Source organism: Humulus lupulus, chromosome 1, assembly GCF_963169125.1.
Source record: "Humulus lupulus chromosome 1, drHumLupu1.1, whole genome shotgun sequence".
Taxonomy (NCBI): domain Eukaryota; kingdom Viridiplantae; phylum Streptophyta; class Magnoliopsida; order Rosales; family Cannabaceae; genus Humulus; species Humulus lupulus.
This window is the reverse complement of record NC_084793.1, coordinates 60,800,785-60,825,733: the sequence shown is the minus strand read 5'-3', so window position 1 is coordinate 60,825,733 and position 24,949 is coordinate 60,800,785. Positions and strand designations below refer to the sequence as shown.

The window sequence follows — 24,949 nt, the reverse complement described above, 5'->3', positions numbered from 1 at the left end:
CCGCCTTTTTAAGTACCCATTAGTAACCGGTTCAGGATGGTGAAAACTTGTGTGGAATATTATTTTGGGGTAACTCATGTTGCTATGTAGCCATTTGTTGTGATCGGACAGAGTTATTTAGCTAAATTGGAAGGGTTGGTCTCAGACTAAAATTTGAAACCCTGCGAGTTAAAATCTCGGATTAATAAATTGGGAAAGTATTTATATGGAAAATATACTATTTTGGGACAGGGGAAATATTTCCTAAGGCCAATAAAATTAACAATATGGGTTATGGTCTAAATGTCCAAGTTGTTATGCATTTCATGGGTGAAATGCTTAGGAGAAAATCTCCATTGAAGCTTAGGAGGAAAGCTTGTAGAAGATCAAGCTTGAAGGTAAGCTAGTATCATCCATGGTTGTGTTTCTTCTTCTTCTTTCATAACCTCTACATGCCAAAACCCTTAAGGGTTTTTTACCATTTTCATTTCAAGGTTTCGCTCATCCTAAGTTCTAAAAAGAATTCATCAAGTGTGGGGAAGTTGCATGGAAAGATTCAACTGCATGCAAGCTTGATCAAGCATTTTCCAAAGGGTGAGAAGTTAGGTTTTTTCTATCTTCTTCATCTCCAAAAGTTATGAACAATGATCTGACTTTTGTTCTTAAATATTTGTTGTGCAAATGATAGAATACATTAGGGTACTGTTGGAGAGATAGAGTCAAGCCCTAGAAGCCAACCACCAAGCTAGGACATAAAAGGTAAAAATATTGAATTTTTTAATAGAAATCTTGGATTCTTAGTGAATCTGATATTTATCCTATATTGTGTTTATTATTTTGTTTAGTTTTAATGGTAATGGTTTAAAAAGGCTTAATATGTGATTTTTGGTTGCATGCATACATGGTAGTGTAGTTGTTTAAAGTAGTTAGGTATGATTTTATGTGAAATTGCTTGCTGCCATTTTCGTGGTCTGACTTCCAAAGGATCAAACCATACCTTTATGCCTCTGTTTGTAAAAATATTTGCTGTATTTTTGTAGTACTCTAAAATTACTTGAGTTTAGGCTTTATAAAATCTTAAGAAGATGGTCTAAAGCTCAACTTATAAGTGTTTTGGGAAAATTGTTGGAACCTGAGAAAATCCTGGCAGTTTGCACTATCTAGTTTGTAAAAATATTTTGGAATAGCTTTACATGTTCAAAAATTATGAAATTTTGTGGGATGATTGATAACATAATTATAAAGGTCTCTGTAAAACTTTAGGATAAAATAAATTGTAATTTATGAGGAATAATTTTTCTAAGTTTGTCCAAAAATCTGGAACTCTCAAATAATTGACAATAAAAAGTTAAGGTTTTGGCAAGGTGGGTTCTCCTAACCTATAATGAATTTTGACATGGGATTTTCTTGTAGTCCTAGTTCTTATGATGGGGTTTAAAACTGTAAAGTTTCAAGGAGTGTGGTTCTATACATAGAAAATGGTAGAGGTTGAAGTTTAGTGAATTATCACTAAATTGTTAGTTATAGAAAGCAAAAAATGAAGATAAAGAAAAATACTTTTCTTGATAAATATTGGATAAATTAACACTAGATAAGGAAAAGAAATTTATAATGAATTAAAAAGTGATTTTTTTTTATGGATTCAAATAAATTAGGGTCCAATGCCCTACTTTTCAAAAATACCACAAAAAATGGACTTTCTTAAAAAAAAAAAAAAAACCTGACCCTTATACTGTGCACATGGTGCGTACGCAATGCATGAGTAGATGTTGGGATAGAAATGTCTAGAGTATCAATACTAAGTGAATGCCATGGATTAATCCGATTATATTGTATCTTTTACAGTATTGGCGAAAAGGGGAAAATGTCAGCGGTGACCCAAGGAATTCAGCTAGGAGCTAAGAAATCAAGGTAAGTTAATATTGACTTTGTTGGCTACAACATGAAACATGCTAGTGTATTGTCTGTGATAGTTCTTTACACTAGATTGATTAAGGGCTGAATTAGAAATGGCTAGGAGGTACTAGCAAGTGTACAGAATGTTCCAATGAAATCCAGTGATTACTAGATAATACTGGTATTCGAGCTGGTGACCATGGTAAGGGGAAACACGACCGACTGTATGTTCATTTGTGACCGGGGTAGGGGGAAGCACGGTTGATTGAATATGGACTGATGACCAGGGTAGGGGAACACGGTTGAATGTCTGTTGATTTGTGACCGAGGTAGGGGAAGCATGGTCAATTGACTATGGACTAAAGACAGGGGTAGGGGAGCACGGTCGAATGTCCGTTGATTTGTAACCGAGGTACTCAGGGGGGAGTCAGGTTTGTGTGTGAATTGATTATTGATATGTGATGTAGAGTCCCAGAATGTTTAGTAGCCTAGCTAGGTAGTAGTAGTAGCAGTAGTTAGTATTAGTTAGTAGTATGTTAGTTACTGTGGATTTGGGTTCAAATCGGGACTTAGTTGGAAACTCATAGCAACAGTTATGGATTTTATAAGTTTAACCTATAGTTTAAGAATATTAATTATAACATAAGGTTTGATTAATATTTCTGTTCATAGAGATATTATTTATTATAACCTAAGGTTTAGATAGAACCATTAAAAGCATGACACTTGTCATAGTCATGATTATTAAGGAATTAAGTATTTTGATGAATAGTTTTAAAAAAAGAAAGATCTAGAAGCTCTAGAACCTTTCACCAGCTGTTAGGATCGTATTATGACTCAGTCAAAGCTACTTATCCAATTCAAATTATGTTGAAAAAATACAATTACGTGTTTGATATATCAACGTATGGCGATATATCGCCTCAGAAGATACGGAAAACACGTCGACTTTGCACGAACGATCGAACAAGCCTCGGGAATACAGGGGGAGGCGATATATTGCCTATAGGGGGCGATATATCGGCTCCATGAGTGTGTTCTTGAAAGTTTGGTATTTCAATTTTAAAAATAGCTTTAAGCTCTTCGACTTGCCTTTGAACGACTTTGACCGAGTTCTGGGCGTCAGTTGAACGAAAATTCAAATCATTTACGTTTTATAATCATTTATTTATTCAAATTAAAGGGGTTAGTTCCACTCCTTGAATTCTATAAATAGGGCCTATTGCTCAGCCATTTTCTTCATTCTTCAAGCATTTGATCAAAACCTCCAAGGTGCTAGTGTTACTATAGAGAGATACCCTTGGGTTTTGGGATAAAAAGCTTTATCATTTTAAGCTTTTCTAAACACTTAGGAAGTGAGATTTAGTGTGTTTTTGGTATTGAGGTTTAGATCAATCCACAAGATCAACCAAGGTATTCTTATTCTTAAGTTCAATTCTTTATGATCCTGTAATTTTTTTTTAGTTTTCTTTTATTCAGATCCTAACTTTTGTTTATGATTCTTGATTAGGTATTTAAGTTCTTCCAAACTTAAGGTTCTTCTTGGTAAGTTTCTTCTCGGATGGTTTAGTGTTCTTTTCATCTTTATTCTTAGGGATTTCTCACCATTTTACTATTGGTTTATAGGAGTGTTCTAATCCCGTTCTTGTTCCCAAATATCCCGGCTTTTGGTAAGGAAAATAGGCTAGATATATGAGTTTATATGTTTATGTTATGATATGATATATGTTATGTTATATGTTTTATAGTCCTTGGGCATATGACTTGTTTAAACAACAAGCCCCAAGAATATGTTTTCAGTCGCTTGGGCACATGACTTGCTTAGATAAGCAAGCCCCGAGAATCTATGATTGGGCATATGACTTGTTAAGATAACAAGCCCCAAGAATGGATGATTGGGCATATGACTTGCTTAGATAAGGAAGCCCCAATAATTTATATTTGTCATATGACTTGCTTGTTAGCAAGCCCCACAAATTTATGAGCATATGGCTTGCTTAGCTAACAAGCCCGAATAATTTATAATGGCCATTAATATTGTAGTGTTATGTGATATATGTTTATAGTCATATGTTTATGATTTATGTTATATGATTGTTAGTAGATTTTCCTTGCTGGGCATTAGGCTCACCCCTTTATTTTATGGAAGGCGGAAGGATTCTTGGCAGCTTGGTTTATGTGTTAAGGATGAATGGAATGAATGGAATGTGTGTCGATCGAGGATGATATTTATTTTAGTCTTTTGAATTATGTTTCTTTTGTAATTTCGCACGTTGTTTTGAACAATTGAATTAAAGTTTATGTTTTATGTTTTATAAACAATGGGATCCCATACCATATCTATCACATTTTTATTTTATTTTATCTTGTATTTGATACAATATTTTGGGTTTTCAATAAAGTTATTTCTTATGTTTGTATCAAAATGATAGTAGCTATGTCTAGTAGTTTTAATGGTCCAAGGTCTTAGAAATAGTTCGGTCATTACAGTTGGTATCAGTGACAGGTTCATTTGCATGAAGTTCTCCTTGATACACACGCTCAAACTCCGAATCTAATTGCCAATGTAAGTGTTTATGTTATAGTTATTATGTTTATATGTATAGCTAATGTTTTAGCCCTTATGTTTTCAGTTAAGAATGGATGGAGCCTTGACCTATGAGGATATCCGAGCCATTAAGGCCTTGAAAAGAATTAGAGAGCCAAGGAATACTATAGGAGTGCTAGACAGAATCACTCAGAGATTACTCTTGCACAAGGAGATAGTTCACATTCAAACAACTAAGCAAATCATGATGAGAGACACGGAACAATATGTTTTAGTGATTAGACTGTTTAAAGATTATCCCATTGTAATTGCAGCTTTCGAAGAAATATGGGAGACTATAGATGATGAAGATGAATTACCAGTAGCTATGAGATATTATTTTCTCATACTTAGGTTCACCTCTAAGATGGAATTCCAATTCACAAATGAGCAAAAACATAGAATCTTTACGAATCTTCCTTGAGGGAATTTTGAGGCCCAAGATAATGATGATTATGAGGAGATAGATGATGATATGTTAGATAGAGGGTCAGATGTAGAAGATCCCGATTTTTAGATTAGTTTATTTCTTTATTTATTTTAATTTATTATCTTTTAATTTATGATTGTACTTAGTGAAATTTTTTTTCCAAATGAATATTATTGTTATTTTTGAATGACATGAATGAGTTTAATTTTTTTTACAATCATAATAAATAATAAATTTAATTAATAATGACCAAGTTCGGTGAGGGTGGATACAAATCAATGGATCGGGTTCTATATTGAGAGTTAGGGGGCCATAGTAGTGGGAAAGATTTTACTGATCCCAGCCCTCCCACAATATGGTTAACTTTGGAACAACAACAAGTTTCGAGCCTGAGAATTAAGTCATATAGGATGATTAGAAACACACTTAGAAAATAATAACGGTGGCTTATTTTTCCAAGTATAGAAACACACCCTAATTATAAAGAAGGCTTATATAATTCTTCATAAGAAATCATAATTAATAGGTCCGAGTTATGTTTGCTTAGCCTAAGTTTTTGCCTTAGAGCCTATTAGGGTAAGTTATAAAATGTTTTCTTGACTATTAGAACTTTGCTGAAGATGTTGCTCAGAAGGTCTGCACGCACAAACACTGATGCCTCCAGCGCTGCTCATGAGACTAATGAAGCCCCTCCAGTTCACAGAAGAGAGGCGCGTGCTACCACTGCTGCTGCTAACCAAAATGCGTCGCCGCTACCGGTTGACATCACCACAAAAATTGTCTGGCTATGACAAGTGGAAGAGCTGCTGCAACAACGACAATAGCCTCAGCATAGCAACAATAATAGGCAGAAGAGAAGGCATCCCGATGATAAGTGGGCCAATGGTGACAAAAGAGTACTAGCAAGTGATAGGTCAGGTTATGTAGAATACCCGTAGTGCTCTAGATGCAAAAAGAAACATCTTGGGGAATGTCATGCAAACACCAAAGGATGTTGCAGTTGTGGCCAGGAAGGTCATCAGAAGAAGGAATGTCCATAGCTCAGGCAAGAAGAGAAGAGGGATAATAAGATGGTTCCGAACTAGAGTCTGTGCCTTGACCCAGGGAGAAGCCCATGCTAATTACAAAGTAGTTACAAGTCAGATCCTTATCCTCAATAATACATGTTCATTATTGTTATAATCCGGAGCAACATACTTGTATATCTCATTAGGAATGATAGAGAAATTAGACAAACCTTGTAGAACTAGGTTTGTGACATAGTTGCCCTCGGGCGAAAGAGTCCTATCATCACGGATAGTGCGAGGCGTCCCAATCAAAATTGAGGATGTAGAACTAGAAGGAGACCTGATAGAGCTAGAAATTAAAGACTTTGACGTAATACTGGGCATGGATTGGCTAGCAAGGCAGGGCGCAACCATCGACCATAGACGTAAGCAAGAGACGATCAAAACTCCTGACGGTCAAAAGTTAGGGGAAAAGTTTCAGGACTACGTACGCTGCTTATTTCATCTCTCAAAGATCAGAGGATGATAGAAAAAGGATGTCGCGCATTCTTAGCCAGCGTCATAGATGTGGTAAAGGAAACACCACTAAAGGTTGGAGACGTCCGCATTGTAAAGGAATTCTTAGAAGTATTTCCTGACGATTTACCAGGATTGCCGCCGACTCGAGAAATTGACTTCACAATTGAACTAGTACCGGGCACCAAGCCTATCTCAGAGGCACCATACCGGATGGCACCAACCGAACTCAAGGAGTTAAATACGCAGTTACAAGAACTCTTACACTTGGATTTCATTAGACTGAGCCATTCACCATGGGGAGCACCGGTTCTATTTGTGAAGAAGAAGGACGGAAGAAAATGGATGTGCATAGATTATCGTGAGCTAAATAAGGTGACAATTAAGAATAAGTACCCGCTACCTCGGATTGACGACTTGTTTGACCAACTCCGAGGAGAAACCGTGTTTTCAAAGATCGATCTACGGTTATCACCAGCTCAAGGTACGGGAAGAGGATATTCCCAAGACAACTTTTAGAACTCGTTATGGACATTACGAGTTTTTAGTTATGTCTTTTGGTCTTACCAACGCTCCAGCCGCATTCATGGATTTAGGGAATAGGGTCTTCAAGGATTACTTGGACAAATTCGTCGTAGTGTTCATTTACAATATTTTGGTATACTCAAAAGACAAAGTTGAGCACGATGAACATTTAAGGATGACCATGTTGCGATTGAAAAAGCATCAACTTTATGCCAAATTCAAGAAGTGCGAATTCTGGCTGTCGCAAGTAGCGTTCCTCGGCCACATAGTATCCAATGAAGGAGTTGTTGTAGACCCATCTAAGGTAGAGGCTATGAAGGATTGGCCAAGACCTAAGAATGCGTCAGAGGTAAGAAGATTTCTGGGGCTAGCAGGTTATTATCGGAGGTTTGTAGAGGGATTTTCTAAGATAGCCACTCCGCTCACAAACTTGACTCGGAAACAACGAAGATTCAACTGGACTGGTAAGTGTAAAGAGAGCTTCCATTTTCTTAAGGATAAGCTATGCTCAGCACCAGTACTTGGTGTACGGACACCCAACAACAAGTTCGTAGTCTACTGTGATGCATCAAAACAAGGTTTGGGTTGTGTGCTAATGCAGAATGACAAGGTAATAGCCTACACCTCAAGGAAGTTGAAGGAATACGAGCAACGCTATCCAACGCACGATATGGAGTTGGCAGCGGTGGTTTTTGCATTGAAAATCTCGCGCCATTATTTTTATGGAGAAAGGTGTGAGATTTATACGGACCACAAAAGCTTAAAGTATTTCTTCACACAGAAGGAGCTCAATATGAGGCAGTGCATATGGTTAGAACTAGTGAAGGATTATGACTGTGAAATCCTATACCACCCGGGCAAGGAAAACGTAGTTGCTGATGTGCTAATTAGGAAAAGTTATGGAAGTCTAGCAGTGTTAGCTGGAATAGAAAGGGCGCTACAGCAGGAGTGGATCAATGTCGGAATAGAATTAGTCATTGGCAAACTGGCTAACTTGTCCATCCTGTCAAGTCTGTTAGAAGACATATAGATTGGGCAAGGGCATGATGACACATTAGTAGCACACATGGATGCAGTTAAAGAAGGCAAGGCCACGGATTTCTCGATATCAGGACAGGGGTTCTTGAGATATAAGGATCGGGTATGCGTGGCGAATGATCAAGGGATTAAGATGAAGATTTTAGAAGAAGCGCACAATACCCCATACTCAGTTCATCCAGGGTCGACTAAGATGACTCACGACCTTAAGGCGTTATATTGGTGGCTAGGAATGAAGAAAGATGTAGCGGAGTATGTGTCTAAATGCTTAATATACCAACAAGTGAAAAGAAAAACATCAGCGGCCTACAGGCTTATTGCAACCGCTTAGTATTCCATAATGGAAGTGGGACGACATAGCCATGGATTTCGTGACGAGATTTCCATGAACAAATAAGCAGCACGACTTGGCTTGGGTAGTAATAGATAGACAAACCAAGATAGCTCACTTCCTGCCTGTCAAGCAGATCAGTATGCAAACATTAATGTTCAAGAATAGTAAGACTGCATGGAATTCCTAAAACCATAGTATCCGATAAAGGATCGGTGTTTACATCGAGATTTTGGGGAAGCTTGCAGCAAGCCATGGGTACCAAGTTAAGTCTTAGTACAACATTTCATCCTCAGATCAATGGACAGTCCAAGCGTACCATACAGATTTTAGAAGATATGTTGCGCGCTTGTGTACTTAATTTCAGAGGATCATGGAGTAAGTATTTGTCGTTGATAGAATTCTCCTACAACAATAGCTACCAGTCAACAATCAGGATGGCACCCTACGAGTTACTTTACGGAAAAAGGTGTCGATTGCCATTACATTGGGACGAGGTAGGAGAAAGGAAACTTCTTGGACACGAAGCTATTAGAGAAGCTCAGGATGCAGTAGCACTGATTAGAAAGCATATGCTCGTTGCTCAGAGCCGTCAGAAAAGTTATGCGGATGCCAATCGGTGTGATGCGGAATTCAAAGTCGGAGATCAAGTCTTCTTAAAGATATCTCCTATGAAAGGTGTGAAGTGATTTGGGAAGAAAGGTAAGCTTAGTCCCCGGTTTATAGGTCCATTTGAGATATTGGACAAAGTGGGAGCAGTTGCATATAGATTAGCCCTACTGCCAGCTCTAGCAGATAGCCATAATGTTTTCCACATCTCAATGTTGCGTAGATATGTGTCAAAACCATCTCACGTCCTCAAGTATGATACTATAGCACTCCAGAAAGACTTGAGTTATGAGGAACGACCAGTTAGCATCCTAGATGGAGGGATGAAGGAATTACGGTCTAAGTGTATTCCGATAGTCAAAGTCCTATGGAGTAATAGTTCTAAACGGGAGGCAACGTGGGAGTTGGAGGAGGACATGTTATCCCGGTACCCAGAATGATTTGGTAAGTAAATTTCGGGGACGAAATTCTTTGTAGTAGGGGAGAATTGTAGAGTCCTAGAATGTTTACTTAGCCTAGCTAGATAGTAGTCATAGCAATAGTTAGTATTAGTTAGTAGTATGTTAGCTACCGTGGATTTTGGTTCAAGTTGGGACTTAGTTGGAAACTCATAGCAACAGTTATGGATTTTATAAGTTTAACCTATAGTTTAAGAATATTAATTATAACATAAGGTTTGATTAATATTGCTGGTCATAGAGATGTTATTTATTATAACCTAAGGTTTAGATAGAACCATTAAGAGCATGAAACTTGTCACAGTCATGATTATTAAGGAATTAAGTATTTTGATGAATAGTTTTAATAAAAGAAAGATCTAGAAGCTCTAGAACATTCCAGCAGCTGTTAGGATCGTATTATGACTCAGTCAAAGCTGTTTATCCAATTCAAATTATGCTGAAAAAGTGCAATTACGTGTTTGATATATCAACTTATGCCGATATATCGCAGCATAGGGGCCGATATATTGCCTACGGAAGATACGGAAAATACGTCGACTTTGCACGAACGATCGAACAAGCCTCCGGAATACAGGGGGAGGCGATATATCGCCTATAGGGGGCGATATATCGACTCCATGAATGTATTTTTGAAAGTTTGGTTTTTCAATTTTAAAAATAGCTTTTACCTCTTAGACCTGCCTTTGAACGACTTTGACCGAGTTCTGGGCGTTAGATGAACGAAAATTTAAATATTTTTCATTTTATAATCATTTATTTATTCAAATTAAAAGGGGTTAGTTTCACTCCTTGAATTCTATAAATAAGACCTAGTGCTCAGCCATTTTCTTTATTTCTTCAAGCATTTGATCAGAACCTCCAAGGTGCTAGTGTTACTATAGACAGATACACTTGGGTTTTGGGATAACAAGCTTTATCATTCTAAGCTTTTCTAAACACTTGGGAAGTGAGATTTAGTGTGTTTTTGGTATTGAGGTTTAGATCAATCCATAAGATCAACCAAGGTATTCTTATTCTTAAGTTCAATTCTTTATGATTCTGTAGTTTTTTTTAGTTCTCTTTTATTCAGATCCTAATTTTTGTTTATGATTCTTGATTAGGTATTTAAGTTCTTGAAACTTAAGGTTCTTCTTGGTAAGTTTCTTCTCGGATGGTTTAGTATTCTTTTCATCTTTATTCTTAGAGATTTCTCCCCATTTTACTGTTGGTTTATAGGAGTGTTCTAATCTCATTCTTGTTCCCAAATATCTCAGCTTTTGGTAAGGAAAATAGGCTAGATATATGATTTTATATGTTTATGTTATGATATGATATATGTTACGTTATATGTTTTATAGTCCTTGGGCATATGACTTGTTTAAACAACAAGCCCCAAGAATATGTTTTCAGTCGCTTGGGCACATGACTTGCTTAGATAAGCAAGCCCCGAGAATCTATGATTGGGCATATGACTTGTTAAGATAACAAGCCCAAAGAATGGATGATTGGTCATATGACTTGCTTAGAAAAGGAAGCCCCAAGAAGTTATATTGGGCATATGACTTGCTTAGCTAGCTAGCCCCACAAATTTATTGGCATATGACTTGCTTAGCTAACAAGCCCGAATAATTTATAATGGCCATTAATATTGTAGTGTTATGTGATGTATGCTTACACTACAACATTTTTGACCAAATATTACGGTCAAATATGACAAAATTTAAAAAACGTTATTAATGCTATGGGTAAATAATAAGAAACAGGCAGCAACTGAAATAATAGGCGCCAATTAAAATACACGCGTGTTTTTTTGGTTTTATTATCTAACCCAACCTTTCTCATCCCGTCTCTCTCACTTCTCAATCCCTAACTCTATTCTCAGTCTCTCATTCCCTCTCTCACTTCTCAACTCTATTCTCAGTCAACTCTATCTCCTTCACTTCTCTATTCTTAGTCTCACTTCTCTATCTCCTTCACATCTAACCTCTTGGATCTGTCTTCAAGTTTTACCATTTCTCATGTAGGTGGCTAGCGCAAGAGGCTGGACAGCGTCGGAAACGGGGCTCAACGGTGCGTGGGTTCGACGGTATTTCTCTCTCTCCCTGCTTTCGACGGTTATGCTCTTATTTTGAGTGGATTTACTAGCTTTCACCCATTACCTCTGTTTTTTTCCCTCAAATTTCAGCTACAAATCTTTCTTCTATGGGAAATTTCAGACCTTATTTGCTTTAATGTGCTCTATTTTTTAGTTTTGTTTTTTATTTGTGAGATACTAAAATTTTTTATTTGGGGATACTGAAGCCCTTAAGTAGTGTTATAGCTCCATTAATCATATGGGTTTTGTTGATTTGGGGATTCTGAAACTAATAAACACTCCTGTTTAGTTTCTTATTTTTTTCTATTTTTGTTTCATTCCACTCACTCGTTGGATTTATGTATTATTAAGAATAAGACTTCTAATTAATTTATTTCTCTTTTGCTAGATAATCTTGGAGAAGATTGCGCTGTCTTTGAGAATTTGTTTGAGTTTTGATACTCATTTACAGTCCATTATGATGATTCAATTTTTGAATGAGCATGAATCTTTGAATTATTGTGTGCTCCCTGCTTGTCAATTACTAGTTCAGCGTGATTTATTGTTACTAGCACTTCAATGCACTTATTGTGAAAGTCCGAGCAACTATGTGATTTTTTTTCTTTTCATTTTCGTAATTAATTGATTGTTCTGGAAAATCTTTCCAGTCGCATATTAGCGAATACAAACAACATTTTTGGGAAATTTGTGACTTCAGTTTCAATTGGAATGTAAGTAAGTGTGAATTCCATACTACTTTTCTTAGAAAGTCGAGAACTATCGCTAGAATGTTAATTGTTGTTATAAACGGTACTGCTGGATGTGGAGAGTTAAGAAAAGCTTGATCTTTGAGGGTAACTATGTTGGCAGAATAAACTTTTGCTCAAAAACGTATTTGAATAATTTGTATATACAGAAACCACGCTTTGTGGGATCTGATGTGTAGATTTGACAAATATAGTTATATTACTTTATTTATTTTTGGGCAGAGGTTATCAAAGGCAATGGAAAGCATATTAGCCAAACAGTCAAGCTGTGGGTCGAGCAATATGAAACGGATTCAAAATCTACAATGGTTGAACTCTTGACAATGCTCTTTAAGGTAATCTGGAAGTGCCTAGAAATTACTTGAATAAATTTTTAAATGAGAGTAATATATTTTCTTTTTAATTGTTCAGGGACAAATATAGGTCTTATACTGAAAAGTTAAATAACTTTAAGTAGGTTTGCCTTTCATTCTTTAGTTGGAATGTCACCTGCTTGTATAAGAAAATAAAAACTTACTAGATTAGCACTTCTTTACTGTTTACCTGAGTTTTTGATTGATGATACTTATAATTCTACAGGCATGTGGTGCCATATATACTATAAAAGGCTAACTTCTAGATGAGATTGATGTCGATGATGTTGTTGTTGCACTGGTCGAGCTTGCTAGACGAGTATCCTGCAATGTTTTGTTATTATTACTCTTTTTTTCCCCAAAATATAGAGGAAGTTTCTTATAAATTGAATTTTAACCTGAGTTGTAGTTGAGATAGACTTGAGTAAAAATAAAAAAGATGACCTAAAAGTAAAGCATGGTACAAATTGTAAATACATGTTTGTGTTACAAGTGTAGTGAACCTCTTAGTGGTGAGAAGATGTAATTATATAATTAATTGATTTCATCTTTTTATAGCTGGATCAACTATAGGATCAAATTAAAAAAGGAAGAAAAAGAGCTAATTCTTGACTTTCTTTGTAATTTGTTATTTTTTCATAGGATGTAGTTTGTGCTTGCAGGACTGGAAGTGTATTATATCTATGCTTTTGGATGAAAATCCTTTAGTTGAGCTTACTGATGAGGATGGAACCAACTTATTATGACTTCTTAGTGCATCTGTCAAAAAGGCTGTTGGAGAGAGAATAATACCTGCAACTGATACCCGCAAGTCGTATTACAATAAAGCTCAGAAAGTGAGTTATAAATTGGTTTTTATTTTGTTAAATTTTAATTCTCAAAAAGTTAGTTCATATCAATTATCATTTATAATGGTTTTTTGAAATTTTCATTTGGAGCCTTTTATACTGAAGAAGTTCCATTCAAAAGTTTTTATCCACAAGTTCATATTTTATGATAATGATTCTCTAAATGTCAATTCTGCTTTTATAAATTTGATGAGGAAAGTTTATTGTAGTTTGTTTATCTAAATGTGAATTTTTTTGCTAGTTAGAAAGTGTATGATTTAGGAAGGACTTTTAGATGTAATATTTCACATGCTTTCTTCAAATTTTGTAGCCATGTGTTTGGGTTTACAGGACCAACTTCTCATAATGGTAAGTCTTTATTCAGGAAATATTTGAACACAACAGAAGGGATGTTACTGTTGCTATGATGAAGAACTACCCATTGCTTTTACGCAAGTTCATGGCTGACAAATCGAAAATACCATCGCTAGTTGAAATTATTGTGCTTATGAATCTTGAGCTTTATTCTCTGAAGAGGCAAGAACAGGTGGGCATTGGTTTTTCTTTTTCTTACTAACTTTTAATTGATTTTAGATTATCTTATCAAAAGCTGGGTGCTTTTATGGTTTTGTTCCTCCCCCCAGAATTTTAAAAATGTCCTCCAGCTCATGAAATATGCATTTTTCAAACATGGTGAGAAGGAAGCATTAAGATCTTGTGTGAAGGCTATTAACTTTTGTTCTACGGAGAGTCAAGGGGAGCTACAAGATTTTGCTCGTTCTAAGTTGAGGGAAGATGAATATGAGATTGTTGCTAAGGTTAAAGCCGCAATAAAAGAAGTTGCGGTATGCATTTTGCTTTCCTAACCCCATAAGAAGAAACTGAAAATCACTCAATGATATGAAAATGACATGGTCTTAGAATTGCAGGATGGTGGCGATGAGTATTCCCTTCTTGTAAATTTGAAAAGGTTGTATGAACTTCAGCTGTCAAGGGATGTGCTAGTTGAGAGCTTATATGAAGATATAGTGAAGACTCTACAAAAATTTAGAAACTTGGATGATGAGGTGAGTAAGTTGTAGCTTGTGTTAGAATTACAAACTGTATTGTTCCAACTTTTTATTTGTAAGTTACTAATTATCTTGGTGCTCATTATCATTCAGGTTGTCTGTTTTCTGCTTCTTAACATGTATATTCATTTGGCCTGGTGTCTAAAATCGATCATAAGTAGTGAGGTGGGATCAGAGGCATCGTTGTCTTCCTTGCTATCTAAACGAACTACTTTGTTTAACAACCTAGAGTATTTTCTTAACAGCCCTCATTCGGAGGGAGAAGTTAATTATGGTAACCTTCTAGCCAGCAGGGTAAGTATTTTTCCCTTGATATTATGACATCTGAACTGAAGCTTCATTTTAAATCTATTATAATGACTATTGTTCAAATTTTGTCTAATTATGCATTGTCTGTGTCCAAGGTCTGTACCATACTGGCAGAATCGTGGTTTATGTTCAGAAAGACTAATTTTTCCTCAACAAAGCTGGAAAGGTTAGGATATTGTCCAGATGAGGCAATTCTCCAAAAGTTTTGGAAACTTTGTGAGCAACAACTTGATATTTCAGGTACGTTATTTGGCTACTCTATATTTTACTTCCTCCGTTGTACTTAGAATTGGCTTCTTTCTTCTGAAAGAGGAACGTAAAGCTTCAGAACATCTGTTTTTTGGACATTGGTTTAACTCAGAAAACATACGTTGCTACATTATGCCGATTGGTTTTGCACTTTAGGAACTCTTGGTTGCATGAAAAATCTTTTCACAGATGAGACAGAAGATGATGATGTTAACAAGGAGTATGTTGAGGACACAAACAGATGCTGTGTTATGCTCGCTGCTGCAAAGTTGGTTGACAGTTAGTTAAGTGGTAGCTGATTGATCTGTTATGGTTTACTATGAATATGTTAGTCTTACTCTTATTTTTAGATCATTATAAGTAAGTGTTGTATTCTCTTCTGCTCTGATTTTCTCTCTTTCATTTCTGAACTTAAATGTTTGTTTTGTGGAAAAATCACTATTGCCATGGAAATGTAAGGACTGCTAAGAATTAGAATAGCTCCTTAAGCTCTTAGCCATTTGAACTCCTTAAGCGATTTAGCCATTTGAACTCCTTAAGCGATTTTCACCTTTACTAATTTTGACCTCATTACTGACTAGTTCAGAAGAGAATTTGGGTTTAGTTTTACACTAATGAACATGACTATTTCATATATGTTTCATATCTTGCAAAGCTACTTTGTTTTGGTTTATACTGTACATATTTTTGTTTAATCTAACATTACTTACTTAAGTTGTGTTGGGTTTCATTGCTTTTTGCTTTTCATATATGTTTCATTGCAGAGTTAAATTGTTTGACATTAAGAAGAGATTAACAGTTGTAGGCTTTAAAAAATTTCAGAGCAACATCATGAGGAGGTTTTCCTTGGAAACCTGAGGAGATTTCAATTTAGAGAGCTTCAGATGGCAACAAACAACTTCAGCAGCAATGAATTGAAGGATGGAGCAAGTTTCATGCATGATTTACTTTTGTGTATCTTGTAATGTTTCTATTTTTCATTTTGAAAGTAAAAAATGTTCAAGATTATAAAACTTTATTATGTTATGCTTTCAAATTTAAGTTAGAACTAAGATCTCATGAAGTAGACATATTTATGGTTTGAATTAGTTATTGTTTAATGTAATACTTGTGGTTTATTAATCTATTGAGAATTACATTTTACGATTAATTTTGATTTTTTTTTTATCAAAATACAATAATGAAAATCTTTTAATTAAAAAAAAACCTTATAAGTATACTTATCAAAATAAAATTTAAAATATATTATCCACACTAAAGTAACAAAATTTTATTACTAGACTTTTAATATGTTATGATTTAGAAACATATTATAAGCATAACAAAACGTTATGATTTATATAATATAACAAACTAAAAATGCTATCAAAATAATCAAATGTAACAGTAGAAAAGTGTTATGCATAAAGTATAAGATTAAACTTCAAATTTATAATCAAATACTCTAACTAAATGTTATTATTTGAATATTATAGCAACTAAAAATGTGTTATTGAATAGTTTAAGATAACATCGAACATAACATCCGAATACTGTTATAGAAAAGACAGGACTTTTAATAACACGGGCTATGTTAGCATTTTTCAGAAGCGTTATCAATACTCCCGGTTAGCAGTTTTTAAGTGTTATGAATCCTGTTTTTTCTTGTAGTGTTATAGTCATATGTTTTATAGTATATGTTTATGATTTATGTTATATGATTGTTAGTAGATTTTCCTTGTTGGGCATTAGGCTCACTCCTTTATATTTAGTGTGATGTAGGAAAATGATTATGGAAGGCGGAAGGATTTTTGGCAGCTTGGTTTGTGTGTTAAGGATGAATGGAATGAATGGATTGCGTGTCGATCGAGGATGACGTTTATTTTAGTCTTTTGAAATATGTTTCTTTGTAATTTCGCACTTAGTTTTGAACAATTGAATTAAAGTTTATGTTTTATAAACAATGGGATCCCATACCATATCTATCACATTTTTATTTTATTTTATCTTGTATTTGATACAATATTTTGGATTTTCAATAAAGTTATTTCTTATGTTTGTATCAAAATAATAGTAGCTATGTCTAGTAGTTTTAATAGTCCAAGGTCTTAGAAATAGTTGGGTCATTACATGTGAATCCGGGTAGCTACCGGGATGATTAATTGTTGTATAATTGTGAAATCCAGTGTGTGTATTGGGACCACACTATTCTAAATCTAGTGATTATTAGCTAATACTGGCACTCGAGCTGGTGACCGTGGTAGGGGAAGTACGGTCGGCCAATGAAATGATTAAATATGTAGTAAGTACCCCGTGAATTTAGTGGTTGTGATCTAAGAGGTGCTCGAACATCTCATTATATTTTTGTAGATCTTCAAATGATTTTTACAGCCATTGTGGAATGGTGTTATGCATTTATATCTTATATCTGCTTGTTCTGGGATTTTCTCCATGTAGATTGATTTTGAATTTAGTTGGTTGTTCGGTACAACTAAGCTAATGATCTAGTTTGAATTATTATACCTTGTTTGATAGGGATCAGAAGTTATCCGATACCCTAGTGACTTATGCTTTAGTTACTCTTAGTAGAACCCCGTCATTAGGTCGTAGTATGTTTTTTTTTTAAAGATTAATCTTACTAAGCTTAATTGCTTACCTAGCTATTCATGTTGTAGGTAAGGGTAAGGTGCAGTAGTGAGCGCCGGAGTCTGCTTGTCAAAGTGTACATGTGGCCCGACCTTTGGGATTTGGTTCTTTTTGGAAATGGCCTTTGGGAAACTCTTTTTTTATGGGCACTGTTTCTTTTTATTCAGAACAAATGTTTAAGTTGACGAAAACAATGTAATATTCTAAGTGTGCGTACACAGCTTTTTAAAAAAAAAATTATGTGGATTTTTGGAGACTTAAAATTTAAAAATGTTATTTTCCGCATTATTTTGGTCTTGTTAGTTTGGGTCTTTACGGTTTTGAACAAAATGTTGATGAGCCTTGTGGCTACAAACAAATCAAAGATGGGATCGTGGTATTCCTGGTTCTTTACATTGATGACATCCTACTAATTGGGAATGACATGGGAACATTGACAAAAGTAAAGAAATGGCTAGCCAAGCAATTCCAAATGAAAGATTTGGGAGATGTGAACTATGTTCTAGGCATAATGATCCTTCGAGATCGTTAGAACAAAATTTTGGCTCAGTCTCAAACTACTTATATAAATCAGGTACTAGAGAGATTTGGTATGCAAAATTCCAAGAAGGGTGATATGCTAACCCGTCATGGAATTATCCTTTCTAAAGGGCAAAGTCCTAACACACCTTATGAAGAAGAGAATATGAGATAGTATCCCTACGCCTCTGCAGTAGGCTGTCTAATGTACGCCATTCTTTTTATAAGACCTGACATTTTTTATACAGTAGGGATAATCAGTCATTATCAATGCAATCCTGGATTGAGTCATTGGATTGCAGTAAAGAATATTCTCAAGTATTTTCGGAAAACTAGAGAATATATGCTTGTATATTTAGGTGGTGACTTGAACCCCATTGGATACACTGATTCTGATTGTCAATCAGACAGAGAGAGTCAGAAATTGACTTCTGGAACAATGTTCACTCTTGGTGGAGGAGTTGTGGTCTGGCGTAGTTTTAAACAAACCAGTATCACAGATTCTACCACAGAAGCCAAATACATAATGACTTGTGAAGCAGCTAAGGAGGTTGTGTAGCTAAAGAAATCTATTCTGATCTAGAAATTGATTCAGATAAGAATAAGCCACTTGTCATATACTGTGACAACAGTGGGGCAGTAGCTAACTCGAAGGAATTGAGAAGTCACAAAAGCATATTGAAAGGAAATATCACTTGATAAGGGATATTATTCACAGAGGAGAGGTAGAAGTTATGAAGATAGCTTCGGAACATAACCTTGTCGATTCTTTTACTAAGGCTTTGTCTACCAAGTCTTTTAAATATCATGTTAGCAATATGTGTTTGAGGGAGATGCCTCATTTGTTTTAGAGCAAGTGGGAGATTGTTGGGATTAGTGCCCTTTAAAGAATATGTTTTGAACAATGTTTTATGAAATAAATAATTGAAATGAATTTTTGCAAATATTGTTTGTTTATTATTATTATTAGAATAATATTATATGAATATCAAAAAATTCTAAAATCTGTTATTGTGAGTACAATCTTGTATTGGTACAATAGAATTAAGATTGTAGGGAACGAATTTAAAATGTTCACAGTAAAACAAAGTCATGTGGAATCTTTGGATTTAATATAGTAAGTACGGTTCACTAGTATTATGAATACGTGTAATCTAGATCCAGATTACTGATGTAGTAGGACATCTTAGTGGAGGTAATTTGTATAAAGTGGTTATATATGAACATGACCCGACATGTTATTAATACTTAATAATACCACTTACTTTATAAGTATTAATTAAAGATATCAATAAGATGATCATATACAAATTGATCTTAATCCTGAAGTTATTATGAACTCTTGTTTATGTCATATGAGTTCTTTGATTCACTCATTATGGTTGTCAGAATGATCAGGCTGAAAACTTTTGTTTTGCGAACTCGTTGATGTAAATGGTTGGAGACATAATATACACATATGGAATCTATACATTTCCGAGAGGAATTGAATAATGGTTCTCTTAAAGGTTGGCTTTTGGAACTGAAAGGTTATTGAGCTTAAATTCATAAATCAGTTTATGAATTAACCTTCACTAATAATGTTAATGGTGCTTATGGAAACAAGATATAATTAAAGATGTTAAATGGTAATTAATTCCTACTTTAATTATGAAAAATTAATAGAGGATTGAATTGTATGTAGTGATTAAATCGAAGGACACGTTTATGATTTAATAGTACTCAATAAATAAATATCTATAATTTCAAGAGTGCAATCTCATATTTTTAGTGTAATAATATTGAGATTAATAAATTAAGGTTATTATATTAAACAATTTTGATTAATAATCTAAATTTATTAGAGTTTGAAATTATAGGTCCATAGGTGCTCGAGATGACTCTATCAACACTATTCAATATAAGAGTTGAAATTGGGAAAAATCAAGAAAATGACATATTTGGAAGAAATTTGTTCTTTAGGGTCAAATATGTAATTGAGATAATTTGATTAATTAATATATTAAATTTTGAAATTAATAAATTAATTAGTTATATTTTCTAAAATTATTTATTAATTAAAATGGCATTTTCGAAAATAACATTTAAATAATAAAGATAAATAATTTTGAATTAATGTGAAATATATATTTATTCTTTAATTAATCTTATAAATAAGTTATGAGATATATATATTTTTGAATAAATAATTAAAAAAAAATTATTGGTACACATCCCTTAAATCAGGGATGTGTTACACACCAACTATAGTGCATGCACTGTAGGTTGCGTGTAACAGGGTCCAAGAATGAGTCTTAGATATTTATTTTATTTATTTATTTATTTAATAATTGATTTATAATTTAAATTTTGAATTTCAAAATTTTAATTAATTCTTTTATAAATTTATCAGATGGAAATAGTGTTTGAAACATAAGATTTTTGATAGAAAGAAAAGAGATGGTATTATTTTCTCTATCACTAAAAATTGACTCAAACCTAATATTCCAAGATCTCATGTGTTGATAATATCTTGTGAATCAGAAATTTTTCCCTACCATTACTCTGTTGGGAATACTTATACAAGATCTTATTTATTTTCATGTAAATCATATATTAAACAAATTAATATAAGAAAACCTAGAACATGTTTCTATAATTCAATTAAACAGAGATAATGGTAAGAGCACTTACATTATATGCAGTGGAATGAATAAGTCATTCCTTTAGTTTCTCTAAACCTTGTATCCTTTTTGTCGCAGGGTATCACCAAGAAACTGAATCGATCTTCAAATTTCTTCATAGCCTTCCACAGTATCCTTAGAATCACCTAGACTAGAGTGAGAAATTCTCAACATATGGGATAGAGCCAGAGAGAAGAAGAAGAGAAGAGAATATAGAGGCTTAGAAAAGAAATTTTGTTGTAGAGAGTCTAAAACCCTAAAACATCAAAACTAGATCTTATGATCATCTGTTTTCAACTCTCACTTAGCATTCATTTTAAAGGGTCAATTAGGTCACTTATTTGATTAAAAAAAATAAAATAATAGGTAATACCAACCATTAGATCGAAATTATTATGGGCTTTAGGCCCGTGAAATTTCTCATTTAATTATAAGCTCGTTGGACTTAAAATCAAGACCCATATTATTTTCTATTGATTAATTAATTAAATAATTATTTAAATGCTTTATCAAATTAAATATTTATAATTTGAACCTTGATTTAAAATTATTTATTAATTAAAACACCAATTTGTCTTAAGATAAATATGCCATAAAATCTATCTTCTTCTCTAAATTGCATAACTTTGTGAAACTATCCAAAATTGACTTGGTCAACTTTGATAATTCTAATTGATAATTAAATCAATTAATTGAGACTATCTAGATGATTTTATCCAAGGTTTTGTGGGGACCACAAGCCTATGAAATCAAGCTCCAATAAGTTATCATAAATTTAACAAATAAATTTACTAACTTATTAATTACTCGCAACTCCACTAAAGACTCAGAATTGCACTCTTGAATTCATATAGTGATGTATAAGAAATGTAGATACGTTATTAGATATCCATTGTTACAACCATAATTATCACTCAATTTTCTATAGACGGTCTACAATGAGATGGGACTAAAATACCGTTTTAGCCCTTATTGTATTTTATCCTTAAAACACTTAGTCCTTGTAAATGATATTTCAGTAAACTAATATTAATTACTGAAATGATATCTCTATTATTTAGCACCTCAAACAAAACTGAAAGGAAACCATCATTTCACTTCTTCATCAGAAGCTATAGATGTTCATATCTATGATTAACACTCTCACTCAATTATACTACCGAGTTCCCAAGATGTAAGTATGGGCTAGTCCGTAGGGCAAGCTAGTAACAAACAAGTCAAAGAACACAAATAATACAATCAGTTAGAATACTAACCACTCAAAATTGAGTTTAAATTGACATATGGTCAACTATATGTTATGACTAGAATAGATAATAACGGTATGTTTACTTATCCTATCTACTGTCAATATCAGTCCCGTCTGATGTAACAAATACATTTGGTCTTATCTACTTTGCTAATGTTCTGGAAAGAACATAACACTAATTATATTGTAGATTGGCAAGTTAGTGTAAATCTTGTGCAATGGTTAATCTTAGGACTAACTTATTTTTGAACATATAACCATATTTATATTCCAATGTGATTACGTCACTATAAATATGATTAGTTATATGCTTGGGATTTAATAAAAGTTTATATTAAACAAATAATCATGAAAATAAAACATGTGAGAAAAGTGATTGACCAAGCTAAAAATGATTTCTATTCTTTTATTTATAATAAAATGAGATTACAAACTAATTGGGTTTTAATTTGGGTATAAAACCCCAACAGACTCTCACTTGCACTAATTGAAACTAATGCCTTAATTCTACTAATCTCATTTCCTTGATATGCTTACCAAATGTAGCTTCTGGTAGTGTCTTTGTAAACATATCCACAAGATTGTCTTCAAATGCAATCTTCATAACCTTAACATCTCCCTTGGCCACATATTCTCTACTTATATAATTCTTCCTTTCTATATGCTTACTCCTCTTGTGACTTCGAGGTTCTTTCGAGTTGTCTATCACTCATGTGTTGTCACAAAACAACACAAGCGGTTTATCCATATCTGGAATAAAACCAAGATTTGACTAAAACTTCTTTAGCCAGACTATTTCCTTAGTTGCTTCAGACGCAACTATGTACTCAGCCTCCATAATGGAATCTGAGATCGCAGACTACTTTACGCTTCTCCATATAACAGCTCCACCCCCAAGAGTAAACACCATTCCAAAAGTAGACTTCTTGTCATCGAATCTGAATTGGTATAGCCTATAGGGTTCATAACACAACCCTTGTAGACTAACATATAATCCCTAGTCTGCCTTAAATACTTCAAAATATGCTTAACTGCTATCCAATGTTCTAGTCCTGGGTTTGACTGATACCTGCTCACTACTCCCATTGCATAGCAGATATCTAGTTTAGTACACAACATAGCATACATCAGACTTCCATCTGTAGATGTGTAAGGAACTTTTCTCATTTCACCTCCCTCTTTAGGAGTCTGGGGAGACTGCTTCTTTAAAAGATGCATTCCATGACGGGACGATAGATGTCCTTTCTTGGAACTTGTCATTGAAAAACATTCAAGCACTTTATCAATGTAAGCTGCTTGAGATAAAACTAAGAGTTTGTTCTTTCTATCCCTAATGTTCTGGATACCTAGAACATAACTCACTCCCAAATCCTTCATCTAGAATTGAGTGCTCAACTAATTCTTCACATCTGACAATTTCTTTACATTGTTTCTAATGAGTAAGATATCATCTTCATAAAGAACCGAGAATACCACTATTTGATTTGCCTTTAGTTGGTAAACACAAGACTCATCAATATTTTGTTCAAAGCCATAGGTTTTTATTATTTCATCAAACCTAAGGTTCTAGGAACGAGAAGCTTTCTTAAGTCCATAAATGGACCTATTCAACTTGCAAACTTTTCCTTCTTGTCTAGCTACTTTAAATCCTTCTGGTTGATCCATACAAATGACTTCATCAAGCTTCCCATTAAGAAAAGTTTTCTTGACGTCCATTTTCCAGATCTCACTCGAGATGGCTGTTATGGATAGAAGGATGTGAATGGACTTGAGCATGGCTACCAGACTAAAAATTTCCTCATAGTCCACATCTTCTCTTTGGGTATAACCCTTTTCCACTAATCGAGCTTTATAAGTTTTGATCCTTCCATCAACACCTCATTTCTTCTTGTTGGTCCACTTGCACCGAATGGCCCTAAAGTCACTAGGTTCTTCCACAAGATCGCAGATGGAATTTGAGTACATGGACTCCATTTCCTATTTCATGGCTTCGATTCATAGTTCATTTTCAGGACTAGCCATTGCTTATTTGAAATAAAATGGATCATCGTCACTAGTGTCACCAAAAACCATATTGGTTTCACCATCCAAACCATAGCGAACTGGGTTCTTAGAAACCCTCCCACTATGGCGAGGATCCGTGACTATATGCCCAAGAACAGTGGCACTTTCTTCTTTTAAATTGACTTGTGTCAGTTGGACATGAAGAGTGAGAATTGCATCATCAACTTTTGTTGATGATGATGGATCTTTGGTTGGAGTCAATAGTTCAACCATCTCCTCTAAAACTACTTTGTTGTGCGGTTTGAAGTTTTAGACAGATTCATTTTCCAAAAAAGTAGCATTCGTAGAAGTAAAAACTTCTAAATGACTATAGAAAAGTCTACCCCGAGTGCCTTTAGGATAGCCAACAAACATGCAAACTTCGGTTCGCGGTTCTAGATTTCCTTCCTTTTTCCTCAGAACATGGGCAGGACACCCCCAGATTCTATAATGAGGTAAACTAGGTTCACGACCATTCCAGCGTTCTAAAGGTGTTTTGGGGATTGATTTAGATGATACGACATTTAGAATGTAATTTGCAGTTTCAATTGCATGTCCCCATAATGAAGATTGCAGAGTTGAGTAACTAAGCATGCATCTAACCATTTCCAATAAACTTCTGTTTCGACATTCCACTACACCATTTTGTTGTAGAGTACCAGGGGCAATAAGTTGTGATAAAATCCCAAGTTCAGTTAAATGATCTTGGAATTGCATATCCAAATATTCTCCAGCCCTATCAGATCGCAAGATTTTTAATGTTTTACCTAATTGGTTCTGGGCCTTAGCTAGGACTTCCTTAAACTTTGAAATGTTTCCGATTTCCTATGCATTAGGTAAAGA

General features: G+C 34.4%; 1 pseudogene; it reads left to right on the top strand.

Annotated features, from left to right (window-relative positions):
* Nucleotides 1-266: 266 nt before the first annotated feature.
* Nucleotides 267-14,820, top strand: LOC133815428 (sister-chromatid cohesion protein 3-like; annotated as a pseudogene).
* The last annotated feature ends 10,129 nt before the right edge of the window (nucleotides 14,821-24,949 follow it).